Source organism: Podarcis filfolensis (assembly GCF_964270895.1).
Source record: "Podarcis filfolensis genome assembly, chromosome: 11".
NCBI lineage: Eukaryota > Metazoa > Chordata > Lepidosauria > Squamata > Lacertidae > Podarcis > Podarcis filfolensis.
In genome coordinates, this window is record NC_139613.1 from 14,685,603 (window position 1) to 14,707,250 (window position 21,648).

The following is a 21,648-nucleotide window of genomic DNA, read 5'->3' on the forward strand; positions in this document are numbered from 1 at the left end:
GCACTCATCTCGCTTTAGTGGCCGAGGGAGCCGACGTTTGTCCGCAGACAGTTTTTCCGGGTCATGTGAAGAAGTGTGCATGCACACGAAAACTTATACCCAGAACAAACTTAGTTGGTTTCTAAGGTGCTACTGGACAATTTTTATTTATTTATTTACAATTTTCATTTTTAAATGCACTGCTGACTAAGCCACCAGCCCATTTTCACAGATCAGTATATCTTTGTGGATGGGGTGAACTGGAGATAATGCAAGTGTTTTTCAAATCTCCTTCATAGGGAATTTTCCCACTCCTTTCACGCTTGTGAAATGTTGCTACCCTTTTGCCGTTCTTGAAGGGGGCTGGGAACTTGCAAATACATAGTTTTATGCTGAACTTTTCAAAGTGGAATTGCAGCTCAACCGGAAACTCCTAAGGTTATCTCTGGTCTTCCAAAGTCACTGGCTGAATTCAGATATCATGCCAAGCCCAGCTTTCTTTTGAATCCGATTGAGAATCCTAACCATGGTTTGAACTCTACATACAGTACAGGCAAACAAGTGGTTTAGAGATGGTTGTATACTTAGCACTCTCATATCTAGATTCAGGGACCTCCAATGGTGCGTCAACATCTGTAACTGTGATTTGTCAATTCGGGTACATATTATGAATCCATTGTTTCAGGCAGTGATTTCTGATTCACAAGCCAATTTCAAACATGGTTTGTTCTTCTAGACATTGCACTTAAAACTATCAACCGTTGTTTATAGTGAATCCTATGTTTGTCTACTTTGAAGTAAGCCCCCTGGAGTTCCGTGGAGTTTTACTCCCAAGTTAAGCATGTAACAATGCTGGCTGCGTGTGCCTGAATCAAGCCACTATGGACTCTGTTTTCCATTCGCTGTAATAAAGCATGTCTGAAAAAGAGAGCTTTCCTTTTCACTGCATATGGATCGAATCTAGTTAATAAACTCCGGTCCCCTCGTCTTTAAAAACCTACACCAACACTTTCTTTCCTATTTTCACAAAAAGTAGCTTGGTTGCAAATACACTTGTTTGCTGGGATGATAGGGAAACTGGAAGATATGTTTGCAGGGAACATTGTTTTGTATAACTGCATAAAATAATCCAGTATAACACAGCCAAATTATTAATACGTTGTGAGTAGGGATGGCAGATCCTGTAAGTTTTAGTTTCTTAATTCCTTAGTCTTAGATCCATTTCTTCACATTTCCATATCAGTTTGCATTAAAAAAAAGGCCCTCACAAAAATTAATCTGCATTTTGGTTCTCAATTCTAATATAGAGATGTACCTAACAGACACGTTTTTCCAAGCAATCTCCTTAGTGGAAGCTTATCAAATATATGTGGTTTTTTATAAACAGTTCCTAATAGACACATTAATTGTTTGGAAAACTGCACTGCACGATTCGCAAAAGTTCCTATATGGGAAGATGGCTGCATTTTGGTTTTCATATTCTGCGAAGTGTTAATTTGGTAGGCTCGCAATGTGAACCGAACTGAATTCCTTCCCCATCCCTTGTTTGTGAGCTAATCCAGACATTTTAAAACCTCCTTTGGCAGCTCTCACCAGCTGCTTTTGAAAGTCTACAATTTTTGTGAATTAACAGTGCAAGTAACTGGAAACTTTGCTTGCTGGTAGAATGCGTTGGCATCGTGTGGAGGTGCATATGGGGAGGACCCAGGTCACATGACTGCTACCCTCCCCACTTTTTGTGGGAAAACTGTTGCACGAATCAGCTCTTATGTACATGGTCCTCTGTGTGGAGTTCCGACAACATGTGTCAGGAGCGCGTGCAGGAGCTAGGCCCTGTGACCAGTAGGACTTTGCAGGACTGGGGCCTTCCTAAGTTTGTTCTGAAGAGGCAAGGCGCGGCCACACAGGTGAGGCCAATTGGTAACTCACAGCACCTGGTGGCAAGAGCCAGGAAGGGATATAAGGTCAGCATTTCCCTTCAGCTCTTTGCCACAGCAGCACGTTCCTTGCCTTGCTGTGTTTGGCTTCTTGACTCTTTGCTTCTTGATCCTCGGACCCCTGACTTCTTCACTTCTGGCTCTCGAACTCTTGGCTTCCTGACTCCTGGCTTCTGGACTCCCATTCCTGCTCCCAGCCCGCCATCTTGCCCCCAGTCCTGGTGTCCCCATCCGGGACTTCGATCGCCCGTGAACAGGACCGTGACAACGTGTGCCTCTTTTGGTACACAGGAAGCTGCCTTTCTACTAGGTCACAGTACGTACTGGTCTATATTGTCTGATCTGCTCTGCTCTGACCAGTGGAGGCTGTCTAGGACAGGGGTTGGCTGGCTGGTTCTATTTTTGGCCCTCCTTCCAGCGCGGAGGAGGCGTGCCCAGCTTCCCATTGGCTGTGTCACATGGCTCAGCTCCCTGTGTGATACCAACAGATGAAATGACAAGCATAACGTGAAAACAAGTCATAGGGCCATAAAGATTGCTGCATGTTGCTTTAAGGGTGCAATGCTGTTAGGTAATATTTTGACCAGCTCATTTGAGTCTTCAGATGTAACAATCTCTTAGAGCTAAACCACAAAGCCAAATTACAGGTTGCCTTAATCAGGCATGGCCAAACTTGGCCCTCCAGATGTTTTGGGACTACAGTTCCCATCATCCCTGACCACTGGTCCTGTTAGCCAGGGACGATGGGAGTTGTAGTCCAAAAACATGTGGAGAGCAAGTTTGGCTATGCCTGCCTTAAATGCATTATGACACCCTCCCACCCCCTTGCAAACACATCTCCTCCCTGCCATTAACATTATATTGGTTGCAGATGTGTGATTTGACATTCTCCTCAGCATTGCCAATGTAGCAGAGAAAGCTGAGCCATAGTAATGCTGTATTATGTATGATATGTGCTTTATAACAACAACAACAAACAACAACAACAACAACAACAAATTATTATTTATATGCCATCCATCTGACTGGGTTGCACCAGCCACTATGGGAGGCTCCCAACAAAATATTAAAAACAATAAAATAGAAAACACTAAAAACTCCTCTATACAGGACTGTCTTCAGATGTCTCCTGAAAGTCAGGTATTAAGTAAGTGGTTCTCAAAGGTTTTTTTCTTCTTTTTTTCTGGACAGCTTGACAATTCTCTGGAGGAATTGGTGGACCACAACTTTTTTCTTCTTCAGTGCTGCTTTCAAAAGCAGACCTGTATTATGAAATTCATGGGCACTAGGATAGCTCAGTTGCTTAGAGTATGGTGCTGAAAACGCCAAAAGTTGCAGGTTCAATTCCTATATAGAACAGCTGCATATTCTTTCATCGCAGAGAGTTGGACTACATGATCTGCAGGGTCCCTTCCAATTCTATGATCCACCTTTCTATAATCAGGCTAACACAGAAGAGTCTGTTTAACTTGGGGGAAAATGAGTATTGTTGTAATAATTTATATACCTGCCTTACATTTCGAGAAGAAACGCGAAGGTGCTTCACACACAAGTGAAAGCCAACATCAAATTAACAAGTATTAAGCAATTATAAAAATATAGCTACACGTAATTAAAACACCTAGCAAAATGATTTCATCAAAACATCTGCAATTAAAACGTATAATAAACAAGCTCGTTAAAATGTAGCTCCAATGGTTAAAAACAGTTAAAAGAACAATTTAAACAGAAGGTTGAAGCCAGGAGATCAGGGAACAATTGTCTAAACAGGTGTGTCTTCCAGAGATGGCAGAGCGCCAGTACTGATGGGGCAACTTATATTTCAGCAGGGAGGGCATTGCACAACAGCAGTGCAACTGGTGGAAACGTCCACCTCTGTGTTGCCACCAACCTGAATAGTCGTCAGGCCATGGCAAAACTAACTAGGTTCAATTTCTAAATTGCTATACTGCCCTTCATCCAGAAGATCACAGGGCAGTTTAACATACAAAACATTTCTGGGCAGTAAATGGAAAGGGGTCCTACCCTAGTCCAGAGTTGTTTAGGGCTTTGTATGCAAGTAATAAGACCTTAAAGCTCGTTTAGTGGTTAATAGGCAGTCAGTGCATATATCACTTAGCACTGGTGTCCAGAGTCAAACCCAAAGCACGGTCCCATAGGCAGTGTGGTGTAGTGGTTGGAGCCAAGGATGCCCATTCATCAACATGGGCAGTTCAGCAGACCCAGCCCCTCAGCTTGGCTTCCCTTTTGCACGCTGATTGCAGCACCTGGGCTTGATGAGGCCTGTGACCCTCACCTGTCCTGAGCCTACTCCAGCTGAGGAATCATACACCTTCTCCCAGAGCTAGCGAGCCCCACCTGGCCAGCTAGAGATCTGGGTTGTGGGTCCTTGCCTGCCTCAGCCTCCTTGTGCACTCCTCTTGCTGCTCCCTATGCCCACCGTGTTTGGGGAGACAGGGACTCTCTGGTTCTGGTGATGGGTCCTGCTGTTCTGGTTCCTGTGCATTGACCTTCATCACCCTGTGAGTACTTCCTTTCCCACTCCCTGTTGCCCCAGTGTGTCCCAGTCCCAGATCCATACCTTGTTGGGATCCTCTTCCTCCATTTCCTCTTCCTGGGACACTGGCCATGCCTGGCTGGGGCTGATGGAAACAGAATCCTTCATCACCTGGAGGGGTGACACACTGCCTTCTCCTGTTTTTTCTATGGTGCCATATGTGCTCTAGCCTACTTAGATGCACAGCTCCAAAGCTTCCACCTTTTTAATTCTACCAGCACTTGCACTTTCTTGGGTATTTCATCACTAAACCTTCTGACCTATCCAGTGTCCTGGTTCGGAACATAAAGACACCCAGGGCAGATTTTTTATTGAGGCAATTTTGATTGCAAGGAAATAGGCCACTTTAAGATTTTCCTTTTTGTATGCGACATTTAAAATATATTCCATGGGGAAGACGTTTGGATGCTTGACTTGTCAAGACAGAGACTGCAGTTTATAGTTCTTATGTAATTCTTCTTTTTACCGCAGTAATGAGCAGAAACATCAAATCCTCAGACTGAAATGTGTGTGTGTGTGTGTGTGTACACGTATGTACACAGACACACACAGGTGTTTTGTAAATGACTCAACACAGATTCTGATAGTGGGATGCTGTTTATGCAAGAGCAAGAAATAAATACCCACTGGATTATTCGTAGCACAGTCAAATCGATTTTAGAATCAATGAGACTAAATAGGTTTAAAGTCAGGCTATATCAGCATAACTCACTTGTGAATTGGACTGCTTAGACCAATAATACATGCCACAGAAATAATCTAATCCTTTTAACCCTGCGTGCATGCATTGATACTTAGGGATTTGAACTCTTAACACAGCCAGTGAGATATATTTGCACTGAAACTAAAGTTCAGTGCACAGAGTTGACATTTTGGTGACACAGATTCTGATTGCTAGGTGTGTTTTGTTTTTGTGTTTTGTTTTTTAAAGTGTTCATGGGTGACTAGAGGGCCAAGCCCAACATTATATAGTAAATCAGACATTGTACAGAAAACTTGCATCTGTTTTAGTGTTGATGCTTAAAAATGCAAATAGCTGTGAGAGGCTGCAGACATTTCTGGAAGATATTTGTATTTTTCTTTGTGGATGGAAATGCAATGTTTGAATTTTGCACTTCTGCAAAATCCGCTTGAAAGAGGCAAAATTGGGACGAGTGCACACACCATAAGCAGTAGTCCCACTTTCAAATTACATTCCATGAAGAAATAACTACCTGCCACTCAGTGTTCGAAATTAGCCAGGCGCTAGGCGCATTTTGCACCTGGCTATTGGCCACTTGCAACCTGGTGGAGATGCCTGGGCGCTAGGATGCTGCATGATGTCTCCACCATCTGGAGGTGCATGCCTGGGGATCATTGGATCTTGACTGTTTTCATATACACCCTGTGGAATTCTATCGGTTAAAGTTTATCTGCACAACCAGAATGAATTTCATAAACCAAATTGCTTTTTTCTGTGGAGGCTGAGCAGGAGCAGTGAACAAGGTTATAGTTAATTGTTGACGCTTTTCTCCACTTACCCCCCCCCCACTGTCTTGATCACATTGTGAAGAATATTCTTACATTATGACTGGTCTGTGTCACCCTTAAGAAAAAGAGGTAGGAATAGACCGATATATATGTGGACTGTCCCTGGATAAACTGTCTTTTCTTCTTTAAGTTCTCAAAGCTCTTACCTAGCTCGTGGTTGTCATCTGAACTAGCCAGATGTTCAGAATTAATCAGTCCATCATTTGAAAAATAAGACTTTGGAGCTGTCTTGCCCCAAAATAGCAACTAGACTTTCCATTTTCGTGTCTGTAACCTTGGTTTAACTAAGGGACGCGGGTGGCGCTGTGGGTTAAACCACAGAGCCTAGGACTTGCCGATCAGAAGGTCGGCGGTTCGAATCCCCACGACGGGGTGAGCTCCCGTTGCTCGGTCCCTGCTCCTGCCAACCTAGCAGTTCGAAAGCATGTCAAAGTGCAAGTAGATAAATAGGTACCGCTCCAGCGGGAAGGTAAACGGCGATTCTGTGTGCTGCTCTGGTTCACCAGAAGCGGCTTAGTCATGCTGGCCACATGACCCGGAAGCTGTACGCCGGCTCCCTCGGCCAGTAAGGCGAGATGAGCGCCACAACCCCAGAGTTGTCCGCGACTGGACTTAATGGTCAGGGGTCCCTTTACCTTTACCTTCAACCTTGGTTTAAGGAGCCATTTGGCGCCTAGCTTTATATATATGAGTTTCTAACACTGTTCTTGGTCTAATTTCAAAAGTTACCTGTGAGTGATCAGCTCAGATCTCTGGCAAGACTGATCTGCCCCCTCAACTGGTAGGCTACTTGGCAGAAACACCAGAGGGTAGGGAGCTGGCCTCACCCACCAATAGCTGCAGTTCCTCCCACTGACAGCATGCATTCCCCTATAATATGGGAAATTGCCCCTCAACAGGAAAGTGGTTTCTTTGTTTCACACTCTTGCAAAGGGATGCCAATTGAATGTTGGAAATACCTCTAGCTTTGGCCTGCAATAGCCATGGGAGTCTATCCCATTTGCTGCATGTTGTGATTTGTTTTTGCATTTTGGAAGCCTCCCTGTGGATTTAAATTTGGCTTCTTGCCTATCAGAGGAAGATTTAGCAATAGGCATGTCTTTGTAGTGTTCCTAGGAAATCCCCAGAGCTAAAGGCAAAAGTGTGGCTCCATTTTTGGGATTTCAACATAACCGCTTCTGTCTTCGTGCACAAACTGGTTCAGCAGAGTTCACCCTGTCTCAGATGGAGCATCTGGTGCGCAAACGCTTCAAGGAGCCTGGGATTGCCACACATATTCTGCTTTCTCCCTCTTTGTTATGATGTATGCTCATGCCATAGTTACCATGGGAGCCGGTGAGCTGGTGGGAGGGGGGGAGAATAAAAGCCTTTTCTTAATTGCTAAATGTTGCAGCTTTCCATGTGCGTTAGCTGACATCTCTGGTAATTGGATTTCACAGATATTCTCTCTCTCTCTCTCTCTCTCTCTCCACCCCGCATTCTGCTGTGGCTTTCTGTGTTTTGACTAATACTCTACTGCAGCATTGCCTAGCATCCAGAAAGAAGCATGTTTTTGGTTCTGTTCCCTCCTGCCTGGTTCTGTTATTGCTGCTAATGTGCAAGGCTTTGCGAGTTTCCAGAAAGGACTGAGCAAGATTCAGCTTACAAGCCTCACCAACAGAAGGCTGCACAAGGTCTTCTGCTAGTGCAACGAGGCTTCTCCCCTAGTGCGCCCCCCCAAAAAAAATAGGTTTGGGGTGTGTGTGTCAGGAGAATCACCGGGACAGCGCATGGGGGGCAGAGAGGGCAGATCATTCCATCAGGCAAGCAGAGACGCTTACACTGAAGAAATCACCTGCTTAGCACTATGCTGAATTCCTCCCACAGTGTTTTGTGGTTCTGCCTCCAGCACACAGCTGTTGCCTCTTAATAATAGAAAACTCTGGGAGTATTGTGACTTGAAGAAAAATCCCACCGGGCTCTTTAAGGACCATTGCATTCAGATGCCCACTAGAACAGCCTTCCTCTGCTGCATGGGGAACATGCATCTTATCTTTGTAAGCTGAAGAAAACTTGGTGTGGAGGAAGACCCGTTGTAAGCATTCACGTTTCCCTCCATTCCTGAAACCTCTGGTACAGAGATGTTAGGTACTGGCTGTCAATTTATTCTTTCATTTCCCCTTGGGGGGAAAAATCTCGTGTAAGAATTTAATTCCTGGGAAGCTCAGGGTTTCCAGGCCCAATTCAAAGTGCTGGTTTTGACCTAAAGCAGCTCAGGACCGCAATTCCCCAAGGACCGCCTCTTTCCATATGAACCTACTCGGTCCCCGAGATCATCTTCTGATGCCCTCCTTTGTGTGCCACTTCCTTAAGAGGTCCAGAGGGTGGAAACATGAGAACAGGGCCTTCTCTGCAGTGGCTCCCCGTCTGTGGAATGCTCTCCCCAGAAAAGCTTGCCTGGCGCCTTCATTATACACCTTTAGGTGCCAGGCAAAAACATTTCTTTTTAAACCAGGCCTTTGGTTGATTTGATTGGCATCCCATGCCCTTTTAAAATGTGGCTTTACTTTGGGGGGGGGAGTTTATTGCGTTGTTGTGTTTTATTTTAATTATGTATTTTGTGGTTTTATATTTTGATTTTGCTCTCTGAACCACCCTGAGACCTCCGGGTGTAAGGCTGTATATAAATTCAATAAATAAATAAAAATAAAATTTAATAAGTTTTCAGTTTCCACTGGAACAGGAGCTAAACCCGTGCCACTGACACTGGTGACCCCAGCCCTTGTGAGAAGCAAGCATGTTTCTCACAGAATCATAAAGTTGGATGAAGCCTCTGCAATGCAGGAATCTTTTGCCCAAAGCAGGGTTCGAACCCATAACCCTGAGATTAAGAGTCTCATGCTCTACTGACTGAGCTATCGGCAGTCATCCAGGGAAAGGCCGTAGCTCAGTGGCAGAGCAACCGCCTTGGATATAGAAGGGCTCAGGTTCAATTCCCGGCATCTGCGGGTAGTAGGGATGGGAATGTTTCCTGTTTGAAACTCAAGATGGCCACCGCCAGTTACTGTAGACAGCACTGAACTCGATGATTCTGGGTTCTATATTAGGTGCAGGGAACCCTTGGCCCTCCAACTGTTGCTGAACTACAACTCCCATAAGCCCCAGCAAGCGTGGCCATGGACGATGGGAGTTGTAGTTCAACACCACCTGGAAGACCAAAGGTTCCCTGTACTTGTTCTATAGCTTCAGCCTTGCCTCTGATTTCGCTGAGTGGATTTAGGCAGGTCTTATTCTCTCGATGTCGCAAACAAAACACCCCCCCTTCCCAACGCAAGGGAAATAATTCTCTGCCTTTCAGAGTCCCTGTGGGGATTGTGATAGGGGTAATTGTTTTATTTATGACGTTTTGAGGGTGGCGCACACGGTCCACCCCTTTCCAATTATATCCTTGCAGCAACCCTGAGAGACAAGTTAGGCTGAGAGAGTGAGCGCCACGCCAGAGTAGGATTTGAACCCAGTCAAGTCCTGGTCCGGCGCTCCAACCACTACACCACACTGCCTCCTGACACATAAAGCACTTTAAGCACACAAGAGGAGCTCTTAAAATGCCAAGCGCTTTTGCTTTTCACCTGGTCCCTTTCCTGTCTTCCGTTTCTGAAGCAGGCAGGGAAATGGAAGGGAATTTGTTTGAAAAATCAGAACTGTACCTTGGAACGGTGGTGGAAAGCAGCCTAGGTGGAGTCTTGTGTGTGTGTGTATTCAAAGCTCCCTTGTCATACAGACAAGGTTTGCTGTCTTCCCTGTGAGTCATCATTATAGCTCGCAGCTCCCTGAGTTCCAGCTTAGCAGCGTGAGAGCAAGATTTCTAAGAGGGGGGTGGTGGCGGTGGAGAGGTGTGCCTTCGCTTTCCAGAACCTAAAGGGGGAAAGAGGGATAAATACATATGCAGAAAGAAGTTGCTTTGGAAGAGGAAGTGGAGATCCAGGGCTCCAGAATCCAAATTTTATCCCTGTCGCCTGTCTGCCGTGTGTGAAGAGGAAGGTAAGGACAAAAGAAACCCTTGTGATCTCTTTCCTCCTGTTAGAGAATTTGTCTTTTGGGTTTTTTCTTTTCATGCGATTGCCTCCACCTTTGCCGCGACAGGCCCGTTGCTAAGATTCTGCTGCCGAATCAGATGTGTGCCTCTCTCTCCCCCCCCCCCCAATTTTCACCACAGTGCTTTTCTTATTTTGATCTGTACTTAGAGCTTAATACGAATAAATATATATAAATGTAGTCAGGCCTTACGACAGCTGTAGAAGCCAGGGAATGGGGGCGGGCCGTCACTTGTGTTGCATCTGAAGCTTCCAGGTTTATTTATTTTTAAGGGAGTTACTACAGAGATGTTAGGTACTGGCTGTCGATTTATTCTTTCATTTCCCCTTGGGGGGAAAAATCTCGTGTAAGAATTTAATCCCTGGGAAGCTCAGTGTTGGGTGTAGGTAGAAGCACCTCACTCCCATGACGTCATTTTAAGCACCTGCTAATCCTTAATTAGGGTTATTCTGATGTTGCCGCTTTCCACTGGCAGGCCCTATCCTTTATTAGACCCCTGCCTTTATTTTATTTTTTAGTGTTGTTTAATTCAAACAGCTCCACATAATATTGCGAGTGGCATTGCATCATTCTTCCCTTGGTTTCCCCCTGAAATCTACTACCTGCCAGTGTCATTGGATGACATTGGGTTCCAGTAATGAGATTTATTTTTTTACAAGGTTTTTATTTTCCCTCTGCTCTTCACCCCCCGCCCCCTTGAGGCCTCTAAACTAGGAAGGCTTTAAAAGGAAGTTTTGATCCTCTGATCACTCCTAATTGACCTTATCTACCTTTTCCAGATTGTCTGTAATATCCCTGTACACAGTATTCTGACTGCATCTGTGGCTTTAGATCTCTTTTAAATGTCCTTAAGGTGCTTGCTTTGTTTTCTTTCCCTCGTAGTCGAGAACATTGGATTTAACCGTGTTTATTCAGAGTATAACGTGCCATCAAATGTAATGCACACCTCAATTTTCAGAACCTTGAAACCCCAGAAAACTATTTACTGGTGAATGTAAATGTGCCATCGAATCTAATTTTCGCAGCATAATTGGGCCAAAAAAAGTGTGCATTAGATTTGAGTAAATGGAGTACCGGTACCTTTCATTTGCGTGTTCAGACCCAGAAACCTCCCCCCCCCCAAAAAAAAATTTCACACATGACTCAAAATTTTGGTTTTGGTTTTTGGCAGAATTTAGGCCACAACTTTATTGATGACAGAAAGTGACTGGTTGCATAGGCTCTGGTTCGACTAGCTCTCTGCCATGCAGGTAGCGCTGACCCAGGGTTCCAGCATAGGTCAGCCAAGGGTGAACACCTGCATAAGCAGAAAGCCGGGAACGGGCTAACTCCGCCACCCAAATGTCTCCCTGGACTCAGGCACGGGCAGAACCCCCTCACAGGGTTGACCAAACCATCGAGTCCCTGGATTCCTTTAATGGAATACCCTTCACATAGGGATGGCGAGAGCATTCTCCCATCCCTATCACCTGAACCAGAGCCTATCCGCAACCTTACAAGTTGTGACGATTTGATACGTGGCAGGCGAAACCCAAATGGCAACAGCCAATCAGCCAAGTGGGGAAATTCCTGCCGTGCCCCTGTCCCAATGACAGACGAGACACGACGACATAGCAAGGTCAAGAGCACAGCCCTAAAAGTAGGGAGAGGTGGGCGGGTGTTTCGAATGCATGCACCGAAAGAGGAAGCTCTGGGTTACGTGCATGGGCATAGATAGGTCCCTTGAACCGTTTGGACTGCGTCCCATTGGCCAGATTGTATCCAGCTTCGAGGGACCCACCAATCGGGTATTGTGGCTGACCAGTCGTACCCACCCACAACACAGGGTGTCGGTTTTACAGGTCTCACCGCAATACATGCCCTCTTTAGGGGAGGACCCAATTTACTTACTTACTTACTTACTTACTTACTTACTTACTGTGGCAGCCTGCCTGACATTGTCACTGAGCTTCCTACTATTGCCCCAAGGTCTTTCCTGCTAGATAGTGCAGATCCTAGTTTAGACTCTACCACTAAAATGAAGGTAGGTTTTTGGCCTTGCTGCCTATTACCATTCTTCTAGTTTATATGAGTCCAGGAACATACAGCCTTTGCTGTAGTGAGTGCTTAAAGCAGACTTAAGATGTAGTCCTAATTTGGGACCTTGTGAAGTGTTTTCTGCACTTGGAAGCCAGTATGGATTACCTGCGGTATGCCAATACTGATGTGGTATATAAGCATATATACTGCAGTATATTATCTATCTATCTATCTAGTATATAAAACCCTGAACAGCTTAGAACCACTTTACTTGTGCCATCTCCTTACTCCAGGTGCCCACTCGACCAATTCGATCTGCGGAACTGGCACTCTTTACATTTGCCACGTAATACTTGTTCCACACTTGAAGGAAACTTTGGAACTCCCTGCCACTTGACACCAGGCAGGGGCACCTTCACTATGCTCTTTCTGGCACCTGCTTAAAACACTCTTGTTTAGGCAAGCCTGCCCAGACGTGCAGAAGTTACATGTGTTTTATCTCTTTTTAGCTATAGTTGATTTTAATTCTTTCGGATTGCTTATATTGGATTGCTGTGAACCGTCCTGAGATATTATGATGAGGGCTGGTGTGTGTGTGTGTGTGTGTGTGTGTGTGTACATAAATATATATATATATTAGGTTTTTTTACTGGTAATAGTTTTTTTATATTGTTGCAAACACTTTGTTTTTGTTTTTTTAAATCAAAAGGTTTCTAAATTGCATTAATTTTTTAAAAAAATAACTATCTGCACACTTTTTTTAAAAAAATTAAATAATTTTTATTAATTTTCAGTTACAAAAATCCAGTATGTGCCATATTATATTAATACCACATAGCAGCACCAATTCAAATACAAATAAATTACGTAGCCAATTATAAATTTTGTGTGGCTTTCAACATGCTTTTCAAGATCTGCTTCCCTTTAATTCTGCCTCTAGACTGTTGCGCAAACCAAATACAACCCATTCTTGATAAAACCCCTTATGCCACAGCTACAATGATTAACTTCAATTCACATTAATACATATAGTGATTTGTAGATTTGCAAATTAAGTTCTCCTTTCTTCTTCCTGTGTGAGGTTTTAATCAATGGTTCCATCATTCCTTTTTCAAATATTATGTCCATATTAATTATTCCTGATCTCCTTGTTGACTCGGAGTTACTCACTTAAAAATGTTCAGAAGCCATTCCCCAATAATGGAACCATAGAACAATAGAATTGTAGGGTTCTAAGGGACCCTGAGGGTCCTCTAGTCCAACCCCTGGCAATGCAGGAATATTTTGCCCAACGTGGGGCTTGAACCCAAAACGCTGAGGTTAAGAGTCTCATGCTCTACTGGCAAGATGTTTTGTATTTCCTCCCGCAAAACGCTGATCGGCAACAAACTATGCACAGTCGCAGAAATGGGCACAACTGCATCTACCGTCATTCAAGTTGAATAACTGGTTGTTAACCATCCAGGGGTCCTTTACCTTTACCTTATTGCATTTACAGTGGTACCTCTGGTTAAGAACTTAATTCGTTCCGGAGATCCGTTCTTAACCTGAAACTGTTCTTAACCTGAGGTACCACTTTAGCTAATGGGGCCTCCCGCTGCTACCGCGCTGCTGGAGCACGATTTCTGTTCTCACCCTGAAGCAAAGTTCTTAACCTGATGTACTATTTCTGGGTTAGTAGAATCTGTAACCTGAAGCGTCTGTAACCTGAAGCGTATATAACCCGAGGTACCACTGTATATTCCACCTTTCCTCCAAGGAGGAAAGTTGCCTTTGACTGGACTTAACTGTCCAGGGGTCTTTTACCTTTACATTATTGCATTTATATTCCACCTTTCCTCCAGGGAGTTGAAGGTGATGCAGGTGGTTTTGCCCCTCCTCGTTTCATCCTCACAACAAACCCAATGAAGTACCTTATTCCAAGAGACAGTGACCAGCCCCAGTCTGTTTGATGACCAAATGAGGGATTTGAACCCGGGTCTCACACGTCCTAGTCCCCACACTCTTAGCTATTGTACACCTTTCAGGCTTGTAGCTTGTTGCTCTCAGCTTGAAGAAGGAGTTGCTGACATGTTTGTGGTTTATGGAGTAACCAAGATATGCAGACGGGACCTGGATGGGTGGGTGTGTTTGCTTTTTCCTCTTGCTTAGCAGCACACTTCATTTGTCAAACCCCAGTTTACAGTGATGTCCGGACCAACAAACTGTGACCTGAATAGCTCCTTCCAAGCCAGTATTGCAATTCAGGATCGTTCTGGTTTGGACCTTGCTGCGGATGGTTTTGACAAACAAGGAAGTGTCCTATCAAGGAGGATGAAACTGCCAGCGGGATCTTATTCATGATCCTTCAAAGTATGTTTTGGAAGTTGGGAGATGTCTCCATGTAGCCATTATTTCTCAGAATGGGGTGGGCCTAGAGGAACATGGCATACCAAGACAGTGTGTATATGTCCACGCAAGCACTTACGGTTTCACATGTTAAAAGAGTTACACCCAGGATTTAGCAAATAATAGTGTCATCACTATGCTGTTGGTAGTGATTGTTGGTTGATTGGTTGATTGCAAATATGGTTTATAAATCTATTGAATACATAAATAGAAAACCGTGGGATTAAGAATCCCAGATTGTTGCAGGGCCAGTTACTGTAGATTGAAAGTGAAATAGGAGAGAAATGTGAAGATGTTGGGCGTCAGGTGCAAGTGTCAGGTGGAACTTGAAGTTAGTTTTTGGATTAGTGTGTGGTCATATAAAAAATAAACTTATCATGAAGTCATTCTGCGCAACATGAGAACCAAACTTTTTGTGAGGAAGCACTTATCTTTTGGCAGTTCCTCTTGTTAAATACTATTTTCCCGGTCTGCCTTTGCACAGGATCTGTTTTCAGATGTTCACTTGCTTGTATGTTTGGTACCCTGGTCTCCTTTTCAGAGGAAAAGTGAAATATACATTAAAATAACAACAACAGATATATTATCATCATTCACAACTTACGGTTTTATTTATATTATGAGCTTTTTAGGTCAATTTTGTTTTTAACCTCTGGCTGTTAATGATAATATTAATGTCTATGCAAAGATGTTTAAGGTGCATGCAAATTACATTAAATAAATGAAACATGTAGTTTGGCAAGTACTGCCCTCAGTTAGTCCAAAGGTCACATCTTGGTGAACTAGATAAGTCCTGGATTTGTTTCATCACTGCTTGACTCATATCAGGGTCATGCAGGTGGGACAGCCCCAGAGGTAGTCTCCAGGAAAAATGCCAGGGTGAGGCATTGCAAGATATAATCTGTAGGCAACCAAGCCAGAATCAAGACTCCAGGCTGCAGTCAGCTGAGCCTCATTCCATTTCTCCTGGCTCAACAGAAAAGGAAGAGGTCTACTGGTAATTATACGTATTTACTATATTCATGATCCTCCTTTCAGTATAGGCACTCAGTAGGAATTGCATCTTAACAATAGGTTACAGCCTAAGGGCCACAGTAAGAAAGGAGGGGAAAATGGGCTGGGGAGGGATAGGTGCAAATTTGAGTTTGCTGCCTCTGGTGTTGCCGAACTGTGGTCAAAGATCGCTAGTGGTCTGTGAGCTTTATTTGGGTGGTTGCAGAGGGAAGATGGTGCCTCCATCATATTAAATATCCATATTGATTTCTTATTGTATTTTTATTGCTTCTCACGTTCCTCGTATTGCTTGTTAGTGCATCAACATTTGAATTCGATATATAAGAAGCAAAATCTGCAACAAAAATAGAATTCATCGTGAAACAACAGGCATAACAACAACAACAAGAACAACAAATTTATATACCTCCCTGCATCTGAGGATGACAGTGTGGTTCACAAGATAAACATACAGGATAAAAGCACAAAATAAATATAAACAAAACAAAACAACCCCTCCCTCCCACAAACACATTTAAAAGGCTGTGGAATGTTAATCAGTCAAAGGCCTGGCTGAAGAGGAATGTTTTCGCCTGGCGCTTAAAGATATATAATGTTTGAAATAATGTTTGTAAAAAAAAACAACAACAACAACAACCCCAGAAGCTTTTCTTTTGGGAATTACAGGGAATTATAGGGACAGAACTATCTAAACTGTATAGAAACTTATTACTACAGTGGCAAGAATGTTACTTGCCCCCAAATGGAAAGAAGCAGAAGTCCCAGCAAAGGAAGAATGGATAAAAAAAATTATGGATTGTGCAGAAATGGCGAAACTTAACGGAAGTACAGTGGTACCTCGGGTTACATACGCTTCAGGTTACATACGCTTCAGATTACAGACTCCGCTAACCCAGAAATAATACCTTGGGTTAAGAACTTTGCTTCAGGATGAGAACAGAAATCGCACAGCAGCCGTGGGGGGCCCCATTAGCTAAAGTGGTGCTTCAGGTTAAGAACAGTTTCAGGTTAAGAACAGACCTCCCGAATGAATTAAGTACGTAACCAGAGGTACCACTGTATAAGAAATCAAGATAGCCATTTTTTAGAATAAAAGAATGGAAATGGTTTATTGACTACAGTGGTACCTCGGGTTAAGTACTTAATTCGTTCCGGAGGTTTGTTCTTAACCTGAAACTGTTCTTAACCTGAAGTACCACTTTAGCTAATGGGGCCTCCCGCTTCTACCGTGCCGCCAGAGCACAATTTCTGTTCTCATCCTGAAGCAAAGTTCTTAACCCAAGGTATTATTTCTGGGTTAGCGGAGTCTGTAACCTGAAGCGTATGTAACCCGAGGTACCACTGTATTTACAGATAAATTATAAACAGATAAAAACATTGGCAGGATTATTCTAATAACCTGCAGTTTCGTAAGAGTATATATTTAAAGAAGATGAATAAGGAAGCGCAGAAAGAGGGGGAAGCAAGTCAAGTTTTGAAATGTCAAAATGATTGTAAAATTAGTGAAATGTATAAACTTGAAAAGTATAAATAAAACAATTCAAAAAGAAGAAGGATACATAATGAAAACACCAGATAATGCTCCCTGGTGGTTGTTCAAGACCCTTGGGTGATTTTCAGATGGTCTGCAGGGGAGAAAGTACGGGAATCACTTGCATAATAAAGGCACATACTGAACAGATGGGACATCCTGTGATGGAAGGAGATCTGAGAAGAGAGGGGTCTCATGGGAGTTGGTCCCAGACAAGCTGATAGAGAGGGTTTCACTATGTCATCTTCCCCAGTGATGGAACCAGGTGGAATAAGATCTCAGGTGGGCCAGGCAGAGACATGTGGAGCAGGGGCAGGCAAGATGTCAGAAGCAGAGTCCAAGATTTAGGGAGAAAACAAAGATCTGGAGAAATAAGTGCAACTGGGAGGAGTCCATTGGTACCACGTGAGAGGCTGTATTGCCATATGCAGAGCCACCTTGGAAATCCCACTGCCTAGGCCCCCTTGTGCAATTTTTGCTTTGTTTTATTTATGCAACAAAATTTAAATAACAACTGTTTGCACAAAAAATAAAATAAAATCGTAAAATATACCTTAATAATCCCAATAAACATTGAAGTTAGGAAATGTTTAAAAATTCAAAATGTAATTGAAATCAGCAGTTAAAATAAAATTGCAGATTAAAACACAAATATGGGTAGGCTTGCAGAAACAAACATTAAAAAAACCAACAACAGCAGGTGCTAAAAACGGTTTAGCAAAGATGTTTGCCTGAGGTCAATAGAATGCTCTAGTCTAGGGGCCGCTGAGCTAAAAGATCTATTTCTGATAAGTGCAGAATGAATATTGCCTTTCAGTCAGGGTCATCAACAGACAGGTAGAAGGCATGGGGAGGGTATGTTTGTTAAAGCAATTTAGTGTCCTCCTAATTTCATTCACTCTTTAAGTGTGCTGCTTTTACTATTAAAACACAATTGGCTGGTTTCAGTATGTTTTTCTCAGAAGTAGCCCCCTTCAGATAAATCAGGTTTTCTGCCTACTGAGAAAAAAAATTGCAATGTTGATGTCCATCACTGCCTTGATAGCCTGTTTCCCACGCAAAGACTGCTAATCTGCTTCTCACCATGTTGTTACTGACTAATATACAGTCACCATCTTGGCCCTTGGCATCCAAGATGCTTGTGTTTTTAAGACACGCCCTATTCCTGAGAATCGGATTTGTTTCGACTGTTTTAATAACTGAATTTGAAATCGTTGTAACCTGCTCTGGTATCTGTTGGTGAAGAAGGGTGGGTAACAGATTTAAGTGGCAGTGGCGGTAGTTATAATATCGTAGCAAAAACATAAAATACAAAACGAACTAATAAATACGACTATAAAATAAGTAATCACTTTACAGCATCAGGAAGGTAAAATACCTAGACTGTAATTCATCCCAATGTTGTTGTTGTTGTTGTGTGTGTATTTCTTGTGGGAGCTGTGAAATTGCACATAGTTGCTTGCTGTTGTATTTTTGTATCTTGAGTTTCCTTGGGTCTATGAAAAGCTAAAGGAATCTAAAGGTATATCTTGAAGCATGGGTAGGCAAACTAAGGCCCGGGGGCCGGATCTGGCCCAATTGCCTTCTGAATCCGGCCCACGGACGGTCCGAGAATCAGTGTGTTTTTACATAAATGTGTGCTATTATTTAAAATGCATCTCTGGGTTATTTGTGGGGCATAGGAATTCGTTCATTTCCCCAAAAAAATATAGTCCGGCCCCCCACAAGGTCTGAGGGACAGTGGACCGGCCCCCTGCTGAAAAAGTTAGCTGACCCCTGTTGGAGTAAGAGAGGCAGCACCTTTTGCTCTCTCCAGGCTCTCCTTTTTTTTAAAAAAAAAGAAAAAAGATAGCCACTGAGATTGCCAGATGGTTCAGTTTGACTGGTTGCTCTGCAGCACACTGATGCGGTGATGAACACTGATGTGGTGATGATTTGCTTAAAGCAGGCATAGGCAACCTCCGGCCCTCCAGATGTTTGAGACTACAATTCCCACCACCCCTGACCACTGGTCCTGTTAGCTAGAGATGATGGGATTTGTAGTCCCAAACATCTGGAGGGCCGGAGTTTGCCTATGCCTGGCCTAAAATATCAACCCTTGTGAGGGTGTGTCCCGGTCCGGTTCATGGGCGATCGAAGTCCCGGCTAGGGACGTCGGGACCGGGGGCAAGATGGCAGGGTGGAAGCAGGAACGGGAGTCCAGAAGCCAGGAGTCAGGAAGCCAAGAGTCTGAGGGTCAGGAAGCAAGGAGTCACGAAGTCAGGGGTCCGAGGATCAAGAAGCAAGGAGTCAAGGAGTCAAATGCATCAAGGCAGGGAACGTGTTGCTGTGGCAAAGAGCCGAAGGGAAATGTTGACCTTATATCCCTTCCCAGCTCTTGTCACCAGGTGCTGTGAGTTACCAATTGGCCTCACCTGTGAGGCCTTGCCTCTTCAGAACAAACTTAGGAAGGCCCCAGTCCTGCAAAGTCCTACTGGTCACGGAGCCTGACTCCTGCACGCATTCCTGACAGGGCAGAGTCCTTGTCAGATGGCAGTTATGTCTCAGATCAAAGTTCTGGCTCTTGGAAACAACTTTATGTAAGTACTAACTATTTTAGAGAGAGAAGAAGTAGACCAGTTCATGCTTCCGTTGAGAAATGGTTGTACTAATCTGACCTGTAAGATTTGCATGTGTTAATGGTGGAATGTAGGACACTCTCACCATCGAGGCAGAGTCTTAGGCAACAGGCGCAACTAAGTATTGAAAAAAACACCTCCAGGTGATGGTGTACACGTTTGTGTAATCCAACACAAACTGCATTTGCTGTGCTGTGTTCATTGTGGGGAGAGAAACATATTTCAAGTATCTTCTCTTTTCTAGGACTTTTGAGTCCTCCATTTCTCCAGGCAACATTGTCTGCTTTGATTAGTTATTAGGACGTAGACTCACCTTCTCCACTCGCTGAGTTTCAACTTGTGTAGGTGGCAGTGGGATTGTTCCACATCTGACGTCTGCATGTTCAACAGAAGGTTCTGTGTGCTTGCAGCTTCATGTGGGCAGTCCCTTTGGCATGGCAATCTTGAGTTCCTGCTCATACAGTGGAACCATCTATGTTCATAAAGCTGTATGTCCCTCTGTCAAGACGGTTGATTTAAACAGGTGGAAGATATAATGGGGGATGCGGGTGGCGCTGTGGGTTAAACCACAGAGCCTAGGACTTGTTGATCAGAAGGTCGGCGGTTCGAATCCCTGCGACAGGGTGAGCCCCCGTTGCTCGGTCCCTGCTCCTGCCAACCTAGCAGTTCGTAAGCACGTTAAAGTGCAAGTAGATAAATAGGTACTGCTCCAGCGGGAAGGTAAACAGCGTTTCCGTGCACTGCTCTGGTTCGCCAGAAGCGGCTTAGTCATGCTGGCCACATGACCTGGAAGTTGTACGCCGGCTCCCTCGGCCAATAAAGCGAGATGAGTGCCGCAACCCCAGAGTCGGTCAAGACTGGACCTAATGGTCAGGGGACCCTTTACCTTTACGATATAATATTGGTGATGAATCATGTGTATGTCTGTGTGTGTACATACACACAGGTATGTATTTAAATGGGATTGTTTTAGTATGCATGTTAATGCTTGTGCAATTAGCTTTTAAATTTAGAAACCACATAGAAACTAATTTAAATTATATAACTTAATTGTATATAAATTGATTTAATACTACTAATAGTAGACAGTTGTTGGGGACTGGCTGGACAAAGAGGAGTGATGGGAGGCTCCCAGGGTTCAAAATTAGTCGGCCGCATTTTGCACCTGGCTGTTGGCCACGCGCAACCAAGTGAAGGCGCTCGACACCTCCACCATCTGGAGGTTCATGCCTGGGGATCCTTGGATCTTATTTACTGTTTGGACAAAATATGCAACTTTTGCGTTTTCTCTGTGTGGCAATTGGAGAATATATATGTTTTAAGGAAGAATACTGTGTCTCGCTGGAGAGTTGGAATTTTAAATTTTGTTTATGCTTGTATTTGGGCTTATGCGAATTTTATTTATTTTACTTGTATGTGTATTCAGGTAGGTGGTTCCATTGGTTTCTTAAATGCTTGCTTTGTGATCCTCTGATGACTAAATACAAACAATTCCGGATTTACATGACTGTGAAGGAAGTAAAAACAGGATTACTGTTAACTGTGAATGATTAATTAAATGGTTGTGGTAGACAGGATATGTTATGCCTCTTCCCACACAAAACTAATAATTTCACCGATCGTTTAATATTCCCCCAATGTTCAATTTCCAATATATATTTAGTTGCTAGTTAGTGTATCTGTTTAAAGCAATATGAGACTGTGATACTAAAGGGATGGGCATTTGGGGGGAAATGTTCTCTCCCCACTCCCACCCCCTTTTTCAAGTTATTCATGTAAGACTTTCCCTCTATATTAGATGTGGCAATATAGCATGAAAAATTCCTCTGTTATGTGGACAGAGGGCCAGTCCTACCATTAGCCAGATTGAGGCAACTGCCTCAGGCGGCAGATGCCCAAGGGCAAAAGTAACAGCCTCTGGCTTTTCCTCCTGAGCTCTCCATCATTCCCCTTCTGGGACCCCTATCCTGGCCTGCTGCCTTGGGCACAATGGAAGATGCT

At 43.8% G+C, this 21,648-nt stretch overlaps 1 protein-coding gene across 19 annotated transcripts in view; it reads left to right on the forward strand.

The window, feature by feature from the left end:
- NEDD4L (NEDD4 like E3 ubiquitin protein ligase) overlaps nucleotides 1-21,648 on the forward strand; it is a 265,692-nt gene that overhangs the window by 101,191 nt on the left and 142,853 nt on the right. For 2 of the 19 annotated variants that reach the window (XM_083575525.1, XM_083575533.1), the window contains exon 1: nucleotides 9,864-10,023. The exons of 16 other annotated variants lie outside the window; for them this stretch is intronic. The gene's annotated coding sequence lies outside the window, so the exon portion shown is untranslated. Of the gene's footprint in view, nucleotides 1-9,863; nucleotides 10,024-21,648 lie in introns of those variants that run through there. One more of the 19 variants, XM_083575532.1, reaches the window with a different exon arrangement.